Source organism: Cyprinus carpio, chromosome B19 (assembly GCF_018340385.1).
Source record: "Cyprinus carpio isolate SPL01 chromosome B19, ASM1834038v1, whole genome shotgun sequence".
Taxonomy (NCBI): domain Eukaryota; kingdom Metazoa; phylum Chordata; class Actinopteri; order Cypriniformes; family Cyprinidae; genus Cyprinus; species Cyprinus carpio.
The window spans coordinates 20,263,332-20,278,773 of NC_056615.1; positions in this window are offsets into that span (position 1 = coordinate 20,263,332).

Consider the following 15,442-nt stretch of genomic DNA (forward strand, 5'->3'; position numbering starts at 1 on the left):
AAGAAACAAACTCATCTATATCTTGGATGGCCCAAGGGTGAGTATATTTTCCACAAATTTTCATTTGAACTACTTCTTTAAGGAGGTCTGTGATATATCTAGGTAAAGCTGTCCAGTAGCATTGGCAGTAGCCTTGCTGACACAGGACCTCCTAGAGAGTATTGTCATTTATATGTTACTTCTAAAAAAAAATAGTTAATCAGAATAAACAACTAATTTTAAAGGTGCCATGTGTAAAAATTGAGGTAAAAATATCCAAAAAATGACCTACACGCATCAAAAGAATGAGAAGAAATAAGGGCAATGATGTCATTAAAAAAATGTCAAGTTATAGTGCTGCAGAGATATCAACCTTAATTAGCATTAGCATTACTAGCCACGGCCCGACAGGTGTCGTAATACCAGTTTCGGCCATGGGAGGCGGTAGGCGGGCAACATAACCACCAGCCAACCTGCAATACACGAATAACTCGCACGGCTTGTGGGCGTATTTGAACCTGATGTCAATCGTGTGGAAGGTACAGCCCACTACTTCATTTCAGTTCAGGGAAGAGAGCGGAAGGATGGCTGAAGCCCTTGGCAAGAGACACCTACCACCACCACCCGCTACAGGGAAACAACCGCGCTCCGAATCACAAATCAAATCCGATAAGAAAAGGAGCCGAAACAGAGTAAACATCAGCACTGCTTTCCATCGCTGGAGACAACTGATGGACTTGAAAGAAATGAGGTTCGACTCCGAACTTGCAACATTTCTTTTGGATTGGTAAGTAAGATGCTGTTAGTATTTCGCTAGAAGTTTGTTTTATATGTTTGCGTATTTTTTTCCGGAAGTTATAACATAGAAATGTATCGAAGGCTGTTCGATAAACGTGCTAATGTTAGCGAAGGCTAACCGTAGCTGCGTTTGATAATTAGCTAGCTATAACTTACCCACAGATCCGATCCGGTTTTAACCTGTTATCTACCAAAGCCCGTCTCTACCAAGCTGATGCTAAAATGTAACATTACCTAAGAAGCTTGAAATGTCTTCGATGATAATGAACCCGAGAGAGAGAGAGAGAGAGAGAGAGAGAGAGAGAGAGAGAGAGAGAGAGAGAGCGCCCCCGGCCGCGCGCGCGCACTCACTCACTATATTCAGAGCGGTCAAGTTTTTGAAAGCGTGTGAAAAGAGTCAATTGCGTGTGTCTCACGGTGAATGCTTGAGAGTTGGCAGCTCTGGTTACGTTGGTTGGCGCTAGCTTGGTCAACATCAGCTGTCTGATGTTGACCAATGATGTTGACAGAATGCTGTCTGTCAAATTAATTTAATTCAAATAATGTGTATATACAACTCAAAAATGTAATATGAACAAAACGAATATGAACATATTCACTGGTAAAGGTGAAGGGGAGTAGCTTGAAGATGTCATGTTTCAAAATCACTTGACATCACCCAACGTTCCTCTGGAGGCAAAACGTCCTTTAGGCTTCGGCTATGGCTCTAGGGTTGTTGTGAAGGTAGGGGCGGAGCATAGAGACTATGCCGTTTCTCGTTTGTTACTCTAGAGTAGACCAATTCACTTTATTGAGGCATACTGCCCCCCATCTGGTATGGAATGTGGAGTATGACTAGATTTTTTTTGCCAGACATTACACATGGCTCCTTTAAATGATCACCATTAGAGAGACACTTGTATCCTGATGCTGTAGTTACAACATCGACCAGCAGGGGCTAATGAGGCTTTCCAAAGCGGTTAGCTTGGCATTTCTCCAGGTTTATTGACCTAGTTAAAAGAATATCTTTTCATTTCACTCTTATCATACATACATTTTACTTAAAATTCAGATTCCAAACCCACTTAAATGATAGAATCACAAAAAATATTGCAGTAATGTTTAGAAAATAACACTTGTTTTAACTATTTTTTACGTTTCAAAAAATGTAATAAAACCATTAGCATTGTAATTGTTTCTTAATTTATAACCATTTTTTCCTTCTTTTTTCAGGCTGTAAAAAAAAGACTTAAAGTATAATATCATCATAAATCACCCGAGATATAACAGATAATTAGCATACCATAGCACAAACTTTCCTTTCAGGCAAATTCATAGAGCACAGACTAGGATGTGGAAGATTTACTATCTAAATTATATGAAACAAATTCACTGGATGCTAGATATTGTAATTTTCTTACTGTTAGGCGTCAGAAAGTTTGCATGGACCCATGGCCTACACCACCCTCCACGGGACCAGGGACTCAGTGTACAATGTAATACAGGTCAGTGTTCTCATATACACTTTTGCTCTTTTCATATTACATATTAATTCAATATGCATAAATGAATTCCTTTTTTAAAAGTTTAGTTTTGAATGTTTTGTTAAAATACACACAGAAAAACAACATGCTTCTATTTGAACTTGCATGTGCATCTTGGCATGCAAGTAAACTTTGAAAGATGCATTAAACACAACTGTATTTCTTATTTCTTTGGAAAACAGCTGTTCTATTCCATGTAAGTTGTGTTTAGATACTATGAAACTTTTTTCCATGACATAATTCAATCAACCGTTAAATCAACTGACTGAGTGGTTATCAATTTCCTGAGACAGGAAGTAGATAGAAATTATTTCTCAGAAAACAAGAGTTGTGTAAGCATATTAAACACTGATATGCTGATCATTAGATGCTCTGCTGACATGCTGCATGTGCAAAATTTTTTGCTTTGGAGACTGTGCTTACAAAATAGAGGTGAGAAATTTGTCCTGATTTCATATGAATTGTGATGACACAAGCTGCAGTATCAAAGTTAATTTGAAACAATATTAAAGATGCCAAAATGTCAGCATATTTGTCATATTCTGGTGTTACTTAAACTTTTGCACTCAAATATGTGCTAAAATGTCCTTGCAAGAAAACTAATTTTCTCATTCAAAAAATAATAATAATAATAAAAGTTTTTTTTTTTTCATTGGTGCATAATTATCTGCATATCGGTTCATTATAGCACTGCATATTATCTATGTGTAAGCGCATGCACTGAGTAGAGGGTTTTATAATAAATTATGTATGTACAGTATATGATGTATCCTCCTCTTTGCTGCAGACAAGGGCCAGCAGAAGTGAAGACGACTATGAAAACAGAAACTTTAGTAAACCTCAGCCCAAGTATGAGTTGTGGCCTAGAAGTAACCTATATACAAAATACTTTGGTGCTCAGGTTAAAGATGCAGGTTCTAATCTGTCCAGAGTCCTGCATGTCCCCCCAAGGGTGCATTACATTGATCAAAAGTGCCAAGGACATTTATAATGTTACAAAAGATTTCTATTTCAAATAAATTCTGTTCTTAAAAAAAACAAAAACAAAAAAAAACTGTTTTCAACATTGATAATAATTGATAATAATAAATGTTACTTGAGCACTAAATCAGCATATTAGAATGATTTCTGTAAGAAATCTTAATACTGCCATTATGGCTGCTGAAAATTCAGCTTTTGTCATCACAGAAATAATAACTGATTATTTAATAATGTTATGTAGTTATAATATTTCACAATATTTTTGTTGCCTTGCTGTAATTTCGATCAAATAAATGCAGCATTGTTGAGCATAAGAGACTTTTTTCAAAAACATTTTAAAAAATCTTAAAGGACTCTAAATGTTTTAACAATAGTGTATACAGTGGGGGAAATATTTTTTTGATCCCCAGCTGATTTTGTAAGTTTGCCCACTTACAAAGAAATTAAGGGTCTGTAATTTGTATGGTAGGTTTATTTTAATGGATAGAGACAGAATATCAACCCAAAAATTCACACATTATATAAAGTTTATAAATTGAGTTGCATTTCAGTGAGTGAAATATTTGATCCCCTACCAACCAGCAAGAATTCTTGCTCCCACAGACTGTTTATGTGCCCATGTGGAACACAGATTAGTCTTGACACTTTAAGAAGTTACTCCTAAATGATAGCTCGTTAGGTGCATAAGACACCTGTCCACACAACCTGTATCTTCCATTCCAACCTCTCACACCACCATGGGCAAGACCAAAGAGCTGTCAAAGGATGTCAGAGACAAGATTGTAGATCTGCACAAGGCTTGAATGGGTTACAAGACCATCAGCAAAAAGCTTGGGGAGAAGGAGACAACAGTTGGTGCAATTATTTGGAAATGGAAGAAATACAAAACAACCATCAATCGACTCGGTCTGGAGCTCCGTGCAGGATCTTGCCTCATGGGGTAAGGATGATCATGAGAAAGGTGAGGGATCTGCCCCGAACTACAGGGAGGAGCTTGTTAATGATCTTAAGGCAGTTGGGACCACAGTTACCAAGAAAAACATTGGTACACATGTACAGGCCTGTTTAAAGTTTGCAATGAACATCTAAATGATTCAGAGAAGGCTTGGGAGAAAGTGCTGTGGTCAGATGAGACCAAAATTGAGCACTTTGGCATTAACTCGACTTGCCGAGTTTGGAGGGAGAGAAATGCTGACTATGACCCCAAGAACTCCATCCCTACAGACAAGCACGGAGGTGGAAATTATGCTTTGGGGCTGTTTTTCAGCTGAGGGTACAGGATGACTTCACCGCATTGAGGGGCAAATGGACGGGGCCATGTACTGTAAAATCTTGGATGAGAACCTCCTTCCCTCAGCCAGAACACTAAAGATGGGTCATGGATGAGTCTTCCAGCATGACAATGACCTGAAACATACAGCCAAGGCAACAAAGGAGTGGCTCATGAAGAAGCACCAGACCTCAATCCTATAGAAAATCTGTGGAGGGAGCTGAAACTTCGAGTTGCCAAACAACAGCCTAGAAACCTTAAGGATTTAGAAAGAATCTGTAAAGAGTGGATCAAAATCTCTCCTGAGATGTGTGCAAACCTGGTGACCAGCTACAAAAATGTCTTATCCCTGTGCTTGCCAACAAGGGTTTCTGCAACAAGTACTAAGTCATGTTTTGCTTGGGGATCAAATACTTATTTCACTCACTGAAATACAAATCCATTTCTAACCTTTATATAATGTTTTTTTTTTTTTTTTTTTTTTTTTTTGGTATTCTGTCTCTATACTTTAAAATAAACCTACCATAAAAATTACAGACCCTTCATTTATTTGTAAGTGGGCAAACTTACAAAATCAGCTTGGGATCAAAAAAATATTTCCCCCACTCTAATATCCACACAAGCTTTGCATATACATGTTAAAAATATCATGTTAAATCAGAAATTGAAAAAATATATATTATATCTGGGCAGACAGTAAGAGTTGGAACACTTTCCAACACATTTGCCACAACTGTGAACAATTGCACACACACACACACACACACACACAGTTCCAGAAATTGAAAGTGGGTTACAAAATTCCCTGGGTTAGTACAGAAGCATCTATCTTCATCTTTCTCCACCACAATATTAAGTCCCTTATGATTGTGTACCATGCATGCTTGTGTATTTTACGTGGGTTGAAGATTTGACATCTAATCATAAACACTTTGGAAAATAAATGAGATAAAGATTTTTCTAGTCACTCTCACTTTCAGTCACTCCTTTAATCACTCTCTCACTCTTTCTGTCTGTCTACAACATTCTTGCCATTCCGTTGAGTCATTGGCAAGCAGATCAGAGGTGTGACGAAAACGGAAATCACACTCCCCTCCCAGCGCTTTGTGATGATGTCGGTGTGTGTGTGCATCACAGGAAAGTCATTATTTCACAGACAGTCATTGGCAAATTGCACTTAAGTAAGAGGTCGTCTTTGTATATTTCGTCTACAAGAAGTAAGATTCATAATTTGAAATAGATGAGTAAAATGGCAAACTTTTGACACAAGACATGGGAGGATGAAGGAGAAATGCATCATGTTATGAAAAAGGGTGCATTTCAAAGGCATTAAAATATTTTAAGGGGATAAAAAATCATACTTATCCAATTTGCTCTGTACAGCTCTGAAATAACATCATAGTGCATCATCAGCCAGTCAGAATCAAGCATTCATATAAGCTGTGGTAGCATATAAACACCTGGAAACTATTAACTATAGTGGGCTGGGAGGTTTTTTATATTCATACACATAAAAAAGGAAAATACATAAACTTAAGCTGCTGGCTGGCACCTCTGAATGATGGCTTTTTATAACACAAACGTTTATTCTTGGAAATGAAAGAAGGAATGGAAGTGTAACACTTTTAGAAGACACAAAACACCACTCAGTGTCGGTAGATTTGAATGGGTTAAGGGTCATGGAACAATAACAGTGGTGCTCACACAACAGGAAAAGTCTTGTGATGATGTCACAGATGACCGGAGCCTGGTTTAGACTCATTGATGATGACAGACGCTTGGATCATGCTCGAAAAATGTGTGTGTGAGAGCAAGTCTGTCTCTGTGAGGACGCAGTGAGACATGCAGTCATAGTAGACTATGCTATGACTAAAACTCTCCTGTCCGGGCTTGTTGGCCTACATCACACAAAATACTAGTAGCTGGACATTCTGGTCATTCACCATTTTCGCAATTTGACTTTGCTTAACTGGAAATAATATAGCTTTGCCAAACCTAACAGTGGTAGGCCACAACAGAGATTAGGGTCAGTGAAGACTGTGAGTTATAAAATCCACAGCCTTGAGATTTGTTATGGGATTCCCCTCCATTCACAGATCTAGGAGTTTTGGGACTGTAATCTTAACCCTTCCTCCTGGCCCAGTGCCTTAGAAAAACATCCTGATGGGAATTCTAGGCTTTTACCTCAGTATAATGTTTCCTTGTTCAAAAGAATAGAACGAAACAGAGACAAAATACATATATGGCTGTAACAATATCCTGCTTTAGTGATTTTATACAGCGATAGGCAGTGTATAAAGCATATTCATATTTTGGAAGCAAAATCATAGATCATTTGCATTGTATATGGAGACTTTATTATATACATACAGAGTGCTGGCAGTTTTAACTACAATGAATGGGGCTAGAGAGAAAGAGAGAAAGAAAGAGCATTATTAAAAAAAATTTTTTAAATAAGTAATGAATTCATTTAAAAAAGATATAATCAAAAATCGAAAAATATGATACCAATTTCGATTCATTTTTTTTTAAAGATTCTTGAGCTCATGATTTTTAATTAAAATATCATAACTCTATCTTTCGCTGAAATGACAGATTTCTCTCTGGTGACATATTCAATGCATTAAAACCTGCCTCAATTCAATAAACAACTGATTACTTATAAACAATTCAATAAACAACTTATTTGATACATTTTATTTTTCAAACACACACATACTTGCATTTGTGGTATACAGGGACTCTCCATAGGCGCAATGGTTTTTTCTATCTGTCTATCTATCTATCTATCTATCTATCTATCTATCTATCTATCTATCTATCTATCTATCTATATGTATATATATTTTCTTCTAAAATTAGCATTTTTATAAGGCTCTTATGTGTAAGTTCAGTAATTTTACTTTAATGGCAATTAATAGGTTCTTTTCATGGCACAAGGATGCACCAACATCTTGGTGACACACACCACAGCACACCTTCAGTCTTCGTGGAGTCCATGCCTCGAGGGATCAGGGGTGTTTTGGCAGTAAAAAAGAGGTCCAACACAATATTAGGCAGGTGGTCATAATGTTATGCCTAATAAATATAAAACACAAGTTGGAAAAACTGAAAGAGGCAAAAAGAGTGTCGAGTTCATCAGATGGCATCAGATTCAATGATCGGTTCATTAGAGGAAAGGATGTTGTTTCTGCTTGATCATGCGTTCCTCTTAGGAATTTAAACACCTCAAAAATTCCACCCACTTGGGCTAAATGTGGCTTGTCTTTTGGTATAAACACATCCCATTATGACACAATGAACTGCTGCCAACTGAGCATTAACAATCCACCTCCCCGCCCCAGCACTATGAAAAGGCTGCTGTCTCAAAAAAAATATGATGCAACTTCCGATGCTGCAGAAGAATAGAAGAATGGTTCGCCTGGACAAAGCACGTGCTTCTAAACATTCAATGAGGTGCATGACTACAGCAAAAGATTAGAATATCCTGTGTTGTGAGTAACAAATTATCCCCACTTTTCGGGAAGGGCACTAAGGTGTGATCTCCATCCACTGATTTTCCACCTGTTGCATCGGAGAAGATGAGATCGTCATCGTGAGATCAACCAATTCCATTACGACTCACTTAATCACAAATACCCATTACTGGACATTTTCCCATGTGCTATAAATGAATCATGGCTGATCAGTTCTACAATGACCTCAGATTAACATTAAAATTATATAAATAAATAGATTAAAATATACAGAGGACAGTGAAATACTAATAATTGGAATATTAGTATTTTTGGGGCAGCTGTGGCCTAATGGTTAGAGATTTGGACCTGTAACCAGAAGGTCGCAGGTTCGAGTCTCTGTGCTGGCAGGAGTTGTAGGTGGGAGGGAGTGAATGAACAGCGCTCTCTTCCACCCTCAATACCCATGGCTGAAGTGCCCTTGAGCAAGGCACTGAACCCCCAGTTGCTCCCCGGGCGCTGGATATAGCTGCCCACTGCTCCGGGTGTGTGTTCACGGTGTGTTCACTTCTCACTGCTGTGTGTGTGCACTTGGATGGGTTAAATGCAGAGCACCAATTTCGAGTATGGGTTACCATACTTGACAAATGTCACGACTTTCACTTCACTTTTCATATGTACAAAAATACTAATAAAGGATATTTATACATATACAAGTAGGAATTTCACACTGCGGTAAACCACGAGTTATAGTCCTTCTAAGCCCTTCTGTTAACCCCAGGTAGAAGTGCATTTCACACTATTATTATATACATTATTACTATTTCCACTGCCCTCTTTATTGATTTATCTTATTTTTTTATGTTGTGTGATGTTGACAGTATGCATCATTGCAAGTGTTTTTAGTAACTCACAGCACTGTAGAACTGATCTATACACAGTCATCCATGATTCATTTATAGTGTATGGAAAACTGTCCAATAATGAGTAAAAATGTTAGAATGTTACAACTAGATGCTATAGTAACAGTTACTCAAGCGCAAGCCTCATACTCACATGTTGGGGCGGTCAAGAAAACACCATGCGCTGTATAAACAGTTGTTTCAGCCTTTGAGCAGAAAACGCATTCATTGGAGTGTTCTTTGAAGCCTGAAAATCCCATTCAGGAGTAATAAAAATCCCAAATGAGCAATGCCAGAGCCGTTATGTAAACAGGCGTGCTGCGTTTGTCCTGACACCGCAAATAGCCTCTGCAAATAAAACGCTTAACCTCAGTTTATGAATATTCAAGATGAATTGTTAACTGTGACGAGTATGAAACATGAAGCAATATAACACTGGATTCTGTTTACTTGAGGTTTAGAATGACCCCAGGTTCAAGTGTGAAATGCCCTAGTGTGCTTAATCTATCACTGCATACTAAGTATATGACACCACAAGATTCTTGGCTACTCTCACCACTTCCTGAAGAAGTACAGGATATGACCCCACACAGTGTTAACAGTCATATCTCTTATTAACATGTCTCTCTTTGCCTTGCAGTCATGGGCCAAACTAAAAAGGAAGACATAAGGAGGAGTGGGTGATGGAGAAAATGAAAGAGGGATGGGGAAGGAATGCATGTGTGTGCATTCAGGCATGAGGACACTTGTGCATGCTCGAAGTCTGAGTGGAAATAACAGTGTGATGTGTCAGAGGAGGCCAAGTGGATGAATGTGGGGTAAATGCTCAGTGGGTAGACGTGGGTTGGGGGGCTTCAGATCTTCTAGATTAGTGTGTGAGTGTATTATGACTATATGTTCTGTTGTGAATTGCACCTAATTATGACCCTCTCTGCGAAGTCCAGGCTAAAGTCTTAAAATCTAATTATGAGATACCAAGCATCAGTCAGTAATAAAGATATCAAAGTTACATTTTCACAGAATGTTCTTTACGTTATGAAAGATGATTTTATAAAGAAAACAGTAAATCACCAAAAAAATTACTTTAGCTGGGTTTTTACAGACAGGGTCACAATTTGTCAAAAAACAACAACAACAACAAAAAAAAAAAACAAAGTAGCATCTCATCGCAGTCCATCACCTCTATGGAATTAGCAAAAACTGTTGAGTTCTTCAGAAAAAAGATATGTTTAATGAGAGGGGGTGTGTAGGTCTACTTTTTTTTTTCCTGAATGTGAATGACTCAGAGTTGTGTGTCATGGCCCATAATATAAAGGAGAACCCTTTCACTAGTCCAAATGTTAGTAGAGTGATAACACAAGTTTGCACACTGTGTTTACTACTAGTGTTTTTGGGATTACCATGAAATGTAAGTACTTTTGTCATTCTTTACATCAGCTTTACAGCACAGGCATGGGAATGTGTTTTAGTGAGGGCAAACATGGACATTGTAGAGGGTGGGTCTATAGTGTGGGTGTTTTTGCTGTCTATGAATTTAGTTTGAAAAGTTTTTTTTAGAATAGAAACCAAAATAACCACTAAATCAAGTAAAGCAGTCTGGCGTGTTAACCTCACGATAATTCAGTTGATGTTATTAATGGGTATTGTGTCATTTTTATGACAAAAAAATATTTAAAAATGTAATGCATTGTGTTTAACTTTAAGTTATATTTGTTTATTATCATTATGAAAGTCAGGGTTATAACCACAATAACACTTAACATTCAGATTAGGTTTCTCTATGCTTAAATTACGAGTTTCTTTGGTTCTTCAAATTATGATAATGTGCTTAATAAAAGGTTACATTAAGGTCAAGTGTCAAAAAAAAAAAATTATTTAAATGTAATTTCAAATTACTAAAATTTAAATGTAAATTATTCAAAACTAAAAGTGAAAAACTGAAAGTAAAAAAAAAAAGCCTAAATCTGATTTCATTTATACTTTATAATATTATACAGATAATACTAAAATAATACTGATTCGAAATTAAGATTTTAGGGTTTTATAGAGCTGCTACAGGGTTGAGTTGTAACCTCAGTCTGTAAACATGCTTACGCTGCTTTTGCATGATAACTTACACTTTGAAAATATGCACACGTATTGACTTGGCGCATCAGTAATGAGTTCATTTCAACAATATTAAAGCAGTGCTTTTTCAAAATCGTGTTGACAGAAGCAAAAATATGCTATCAGTGTAAAATCATTTTCCACAAACGGAGGATGTCTGCAAGCGAGTCTAAAGCTGGTCGCAAGGCTAATTGAGTCAATGTGATCTTTGCATGCCTACAACGGTTGATGGGGATCGCTACCATGCCATCATGCCATGTGTAAGGGTTGCACGCAATGGTTATCGGTGACCTGAACAATTTCTCTATTTAGAAAGGTTTCAAAGGATGCTAATTGCGTAAATAGCCATTCATTTCCTTTTAATGCTTATCATAGGGTTAAATCACACAGTTATCACATATCTGCTGCATGTATTTGAAGGCCTACGACCTTCACACAGACTTTGGTCATGGCTCATTTGAGTTTGCTGTGGTTAAAGACTGGCACAGACATCAAATGGGCCAATTATTAGTGGGTAAAAGAAAGAACTGGTAATATATTAATTTTCACTGTAATGGTCATGAAATGTATTAAATGTTCCTCAAAAAAAATTGGGTAAATGTGTATATATTCTTACTATGCATTTTAATCAGATAGATAAGTAAATAAATAGACAGGTTGACAATAAAAAAAATAGGATATTTAAATAGACGAGTAGAAGATTAAACATGTCTCATTCACTAATATGTGAAATCAGGAATACAGATTTCCTGAAAAAAACTCTGAACTGGAAATTCCTGGATTTTGCAATCTTTTGCTTTCATTTCCTCCAGTTTTACCAGGTTTGGTGAAATTGTATGATCTTGTCTCTTGTGCTCAGTCTAAACAAGTGTGCATCAAAACTTAGGCATGCCACCATACAAAACAAATACCACATCCGGAAAAATGCTGACTCGCATCCTTTCATCCAAACAGCACCTCTCTTAATTTTGCGCATTCAGTGTAAAACTGATCACAACAAACCCAGCAACTGTTATAAATTCGTGTCCTACATGCCTTGGAAAGTCCTTCTCTAAATCATCCCATCTGGTGTAACCATTACAAAAACAAAGTTTTTATGGAATAAAACAGCTGTTTGGCACACACACTGAAACACTTGTGACTCCGAGCAGCTGTTCCAATGACATTAATAAGAAATCCTGCTTGTTTTTATGCTGACAGTGTCACCTGACTCCAACTTTCCCCTCATCGTCTTGATGACTTGTGTTGAGCTTTTCGCCTTCATCACAGCCCGTCCTGCTAATATTCCACCAGGAAAAAGGAATCTGCAGACGCTGTATCAAGACATGCGTATGCTGCTGAAAATAGTATCTCAAGAAAGGCATGGGGTAAGTACCAGTAAATGGTTTTATAATTCATTTTAGTAGTAAATGTCCCATGCAGAATAACACACATTTATATTTCGCATAATAAACTTTTTGTTTGTCTAATAAAATCTTTGCCATTTTTCAGAATGAGATGAAAGAATTTGATCAGTCACTCACATCCCTGCCCTTGATGAACTACAAAACGGCAGACCTGAAAACAGTCGAGGTAGAACATCCACATCTCTGCCTGTTTTTCTTTTCCATGTCTGTGTTTCAAGCATCTAGACTTTCTTTTTGACAGAATATTTGTATGACTAAGATCCAAAATTGAAACCAGACTGTTCACTGATAACCCCAAAATAAAATTTATCTTCGACTAGAACAAAAATACAAAGAAATTTATACAAGTACCACAAGTTTTCTAAGATAGAATGACAGAAAAATATAGACAGACAGACACAGACAGACAGACAGACAGACAGACAGACAGACAGACAGACAGACAGACAGATAGATAGATAGATAGATAGATAGATAGATAAATAGACAGATAGATAGATAGATAGATAGATAGATAGATAGATAGATAGATAGATAGATAGATTTATATGTGAACAGTGTGTAACCTGGCTCCTTCTGACCCACAGGTGAGCAGTACATTAGGACAGCTGTACTCTGGTCTTAAATCCTTCAAGTTCCATCTTGACTGGATCCAGCAAAAACAAGAAGAGATGGGGAGTGATTATTCTAAGACAAAGAAACTCGCTCATCGTATCGACGTTATCAGCCAAATGGTGCCCATGCTGGTAAGAACCACTGAACTCAACTACAGCAGGAAATCAAACAATATTTAAATATCTTAAAAGCTGTTAAAATGGATGTAATAGATTTGTCAAGATGCGTGGAGCAAGATGCAAGAAGATAGATAGAATTATTTTAGATTACAAATATATTTAAAAATGGCCCAAATATATGAGGGTATGAAAACTTTATATGATGAAAAGAAAAAAAAAAACATTAAATATATTTTGAAATTTTTAAATCTGTTATATGAAATATTTTTTTGCCTAATGGGTTAGAAGAGTCATGGTGACAACAGATGGGAATGCATGGAATAGATTATTTTTAAAATAAGCTGGCTGAGAGACAACAAAAATGAAATAAAACAGAGAAGAATTTGTTTAACAGAAATCTTCTAAACCTTCTTACAGATTGGGACGACACCCTCTGAGCTGGTCTACCCTTCCCTGTCGCCTCTGAACACAGCTTGGAAAGCGTACCAGGCCAATGTGGAGATTCTTGACAAACTGTACTACTTTTGCATCTGGTACAATAGAGCACTGGGAGACCTGAAACACCAGCAGCTCTCAGCTTAACTCCATAACGCCTGACTTGCCTTAATGTTTGATAGGATGGAATGAAAGTTCCAGCCTTTGTAAGTCATTTTCCATTTTGACAGTGTTCTCCAGTTAACATTTCCTGTGTATGTATGTTGTTTTTATTTCATTAATTATTGATTAAGTTATGTATTTAATATTTATTGAACAGTTCTTTGTTTACAATGAAGGATTTTTTTATATATATAGAGTGAATGAGAAAAATAGCACTTTATAAAAATATTAAGTGAATTTCAATAAGTGAGTTTGTATGCAAAAATCAGCTGCAGGCAGTTGCTAACAATGACCAACAGGTGTCGCTTAGAAACCTTTTACTGTGGTTAATGTGATGTATAATTAAATGCAGTCCAGGGCCAGCACTCTTATTTATTTATCCATTTTTTAAGTTAGTAATTTCGCCAACAAGCCCTGAATCAACATCCCTGTTGAACAACATATACATTAAAATTTTAAGGTTAGACTTTAGATACGGCTGGCATTTAAACAACACGGTGGTTAAAGCAAATATATGCATTTTTTTTTTAAAGAAACCTTGAAATATCAGTTTCTGACAGTACACTTACTTATAATAAGACGTACGGCTTCTGTGTCTTTTTCACGCTCGCCACTGTTCTGCGTGTATGTTATGGTGGGCCACCTGCTGTCCGCTGTAATTACGACATTGATTTAGGACAGTGGATTCCACTCATTTAATTCTATTGGGCTCTAAGAACGCAAAAATACCAAAACTACATACAGTTGTTTTAATGTTTAGTGTAAAGCCTATGTTTGTTTAACAGGAATTTTTAACAGTGAATAATGTTTATCCATGCCCTATCCATGGCAAAAGTAGGATAATAAATGGATGATAAAATTGGGCATTCAACGCAAAACAAAGTTTCATTAGGGCTAATAGATGTTATTGCTGTTGCACCATGGGTTTTTGTGAGCATATTGCAAATACAGTAGCTTGAAATGCACTCACAGCCTTCAGATTGTATATTTATTCCCTGTGATTATGTGTTTAGTCTAAATTCAAGGTGCCACCATATTGCAGAAATGCACTGAAAACAAGAAAAAAAGAGGCCTTACATTACTTGAAAAGAACTTTTACATTGTTCACGATGGATTCATCAGACTACATGTAGACAGGAAAACAGATCTGCAAATATATACAGCATATGTTTGAAGAAATTTTGTGGTGTTAATATCTGATAATTATTTGGTAAAATATTCAGGTGAACACCCATATTCACTCTGATTTACTTTTACAAGCCCAGTGAGATGGATGTAAATGCTTTCCTGGATGTTGTGTTTATTTTTCATACTTTTTTTATACATTTCTATATATTTATTTTATTTATACTTTTTTATTATTTATTTGTTTTTGTCATTTTTCTTTCAATAAAATGATTTTATATCAAACATTCACAGCTTTTTTTATTATTATTTTAAATGTTGAACTGCGTCAGCAACAACTGAACCTTTAATAATACAATAATCCAACCGTCACCACATCCATTTTGATGTCTGTATATAATCGGTTATATTTGGATTTTAATATTTGTTCCTAAAATAAACTTGTGCGTCTTATTTGTAGGTTTGGAAATCATTTTCCTGCCCCGTCTGACTGAGCATTTTCACAGATAGTTGAGCTAAACTAGATCCAGACAGTTTAAAATCTCCAGTAATAATGTAATCAGCCA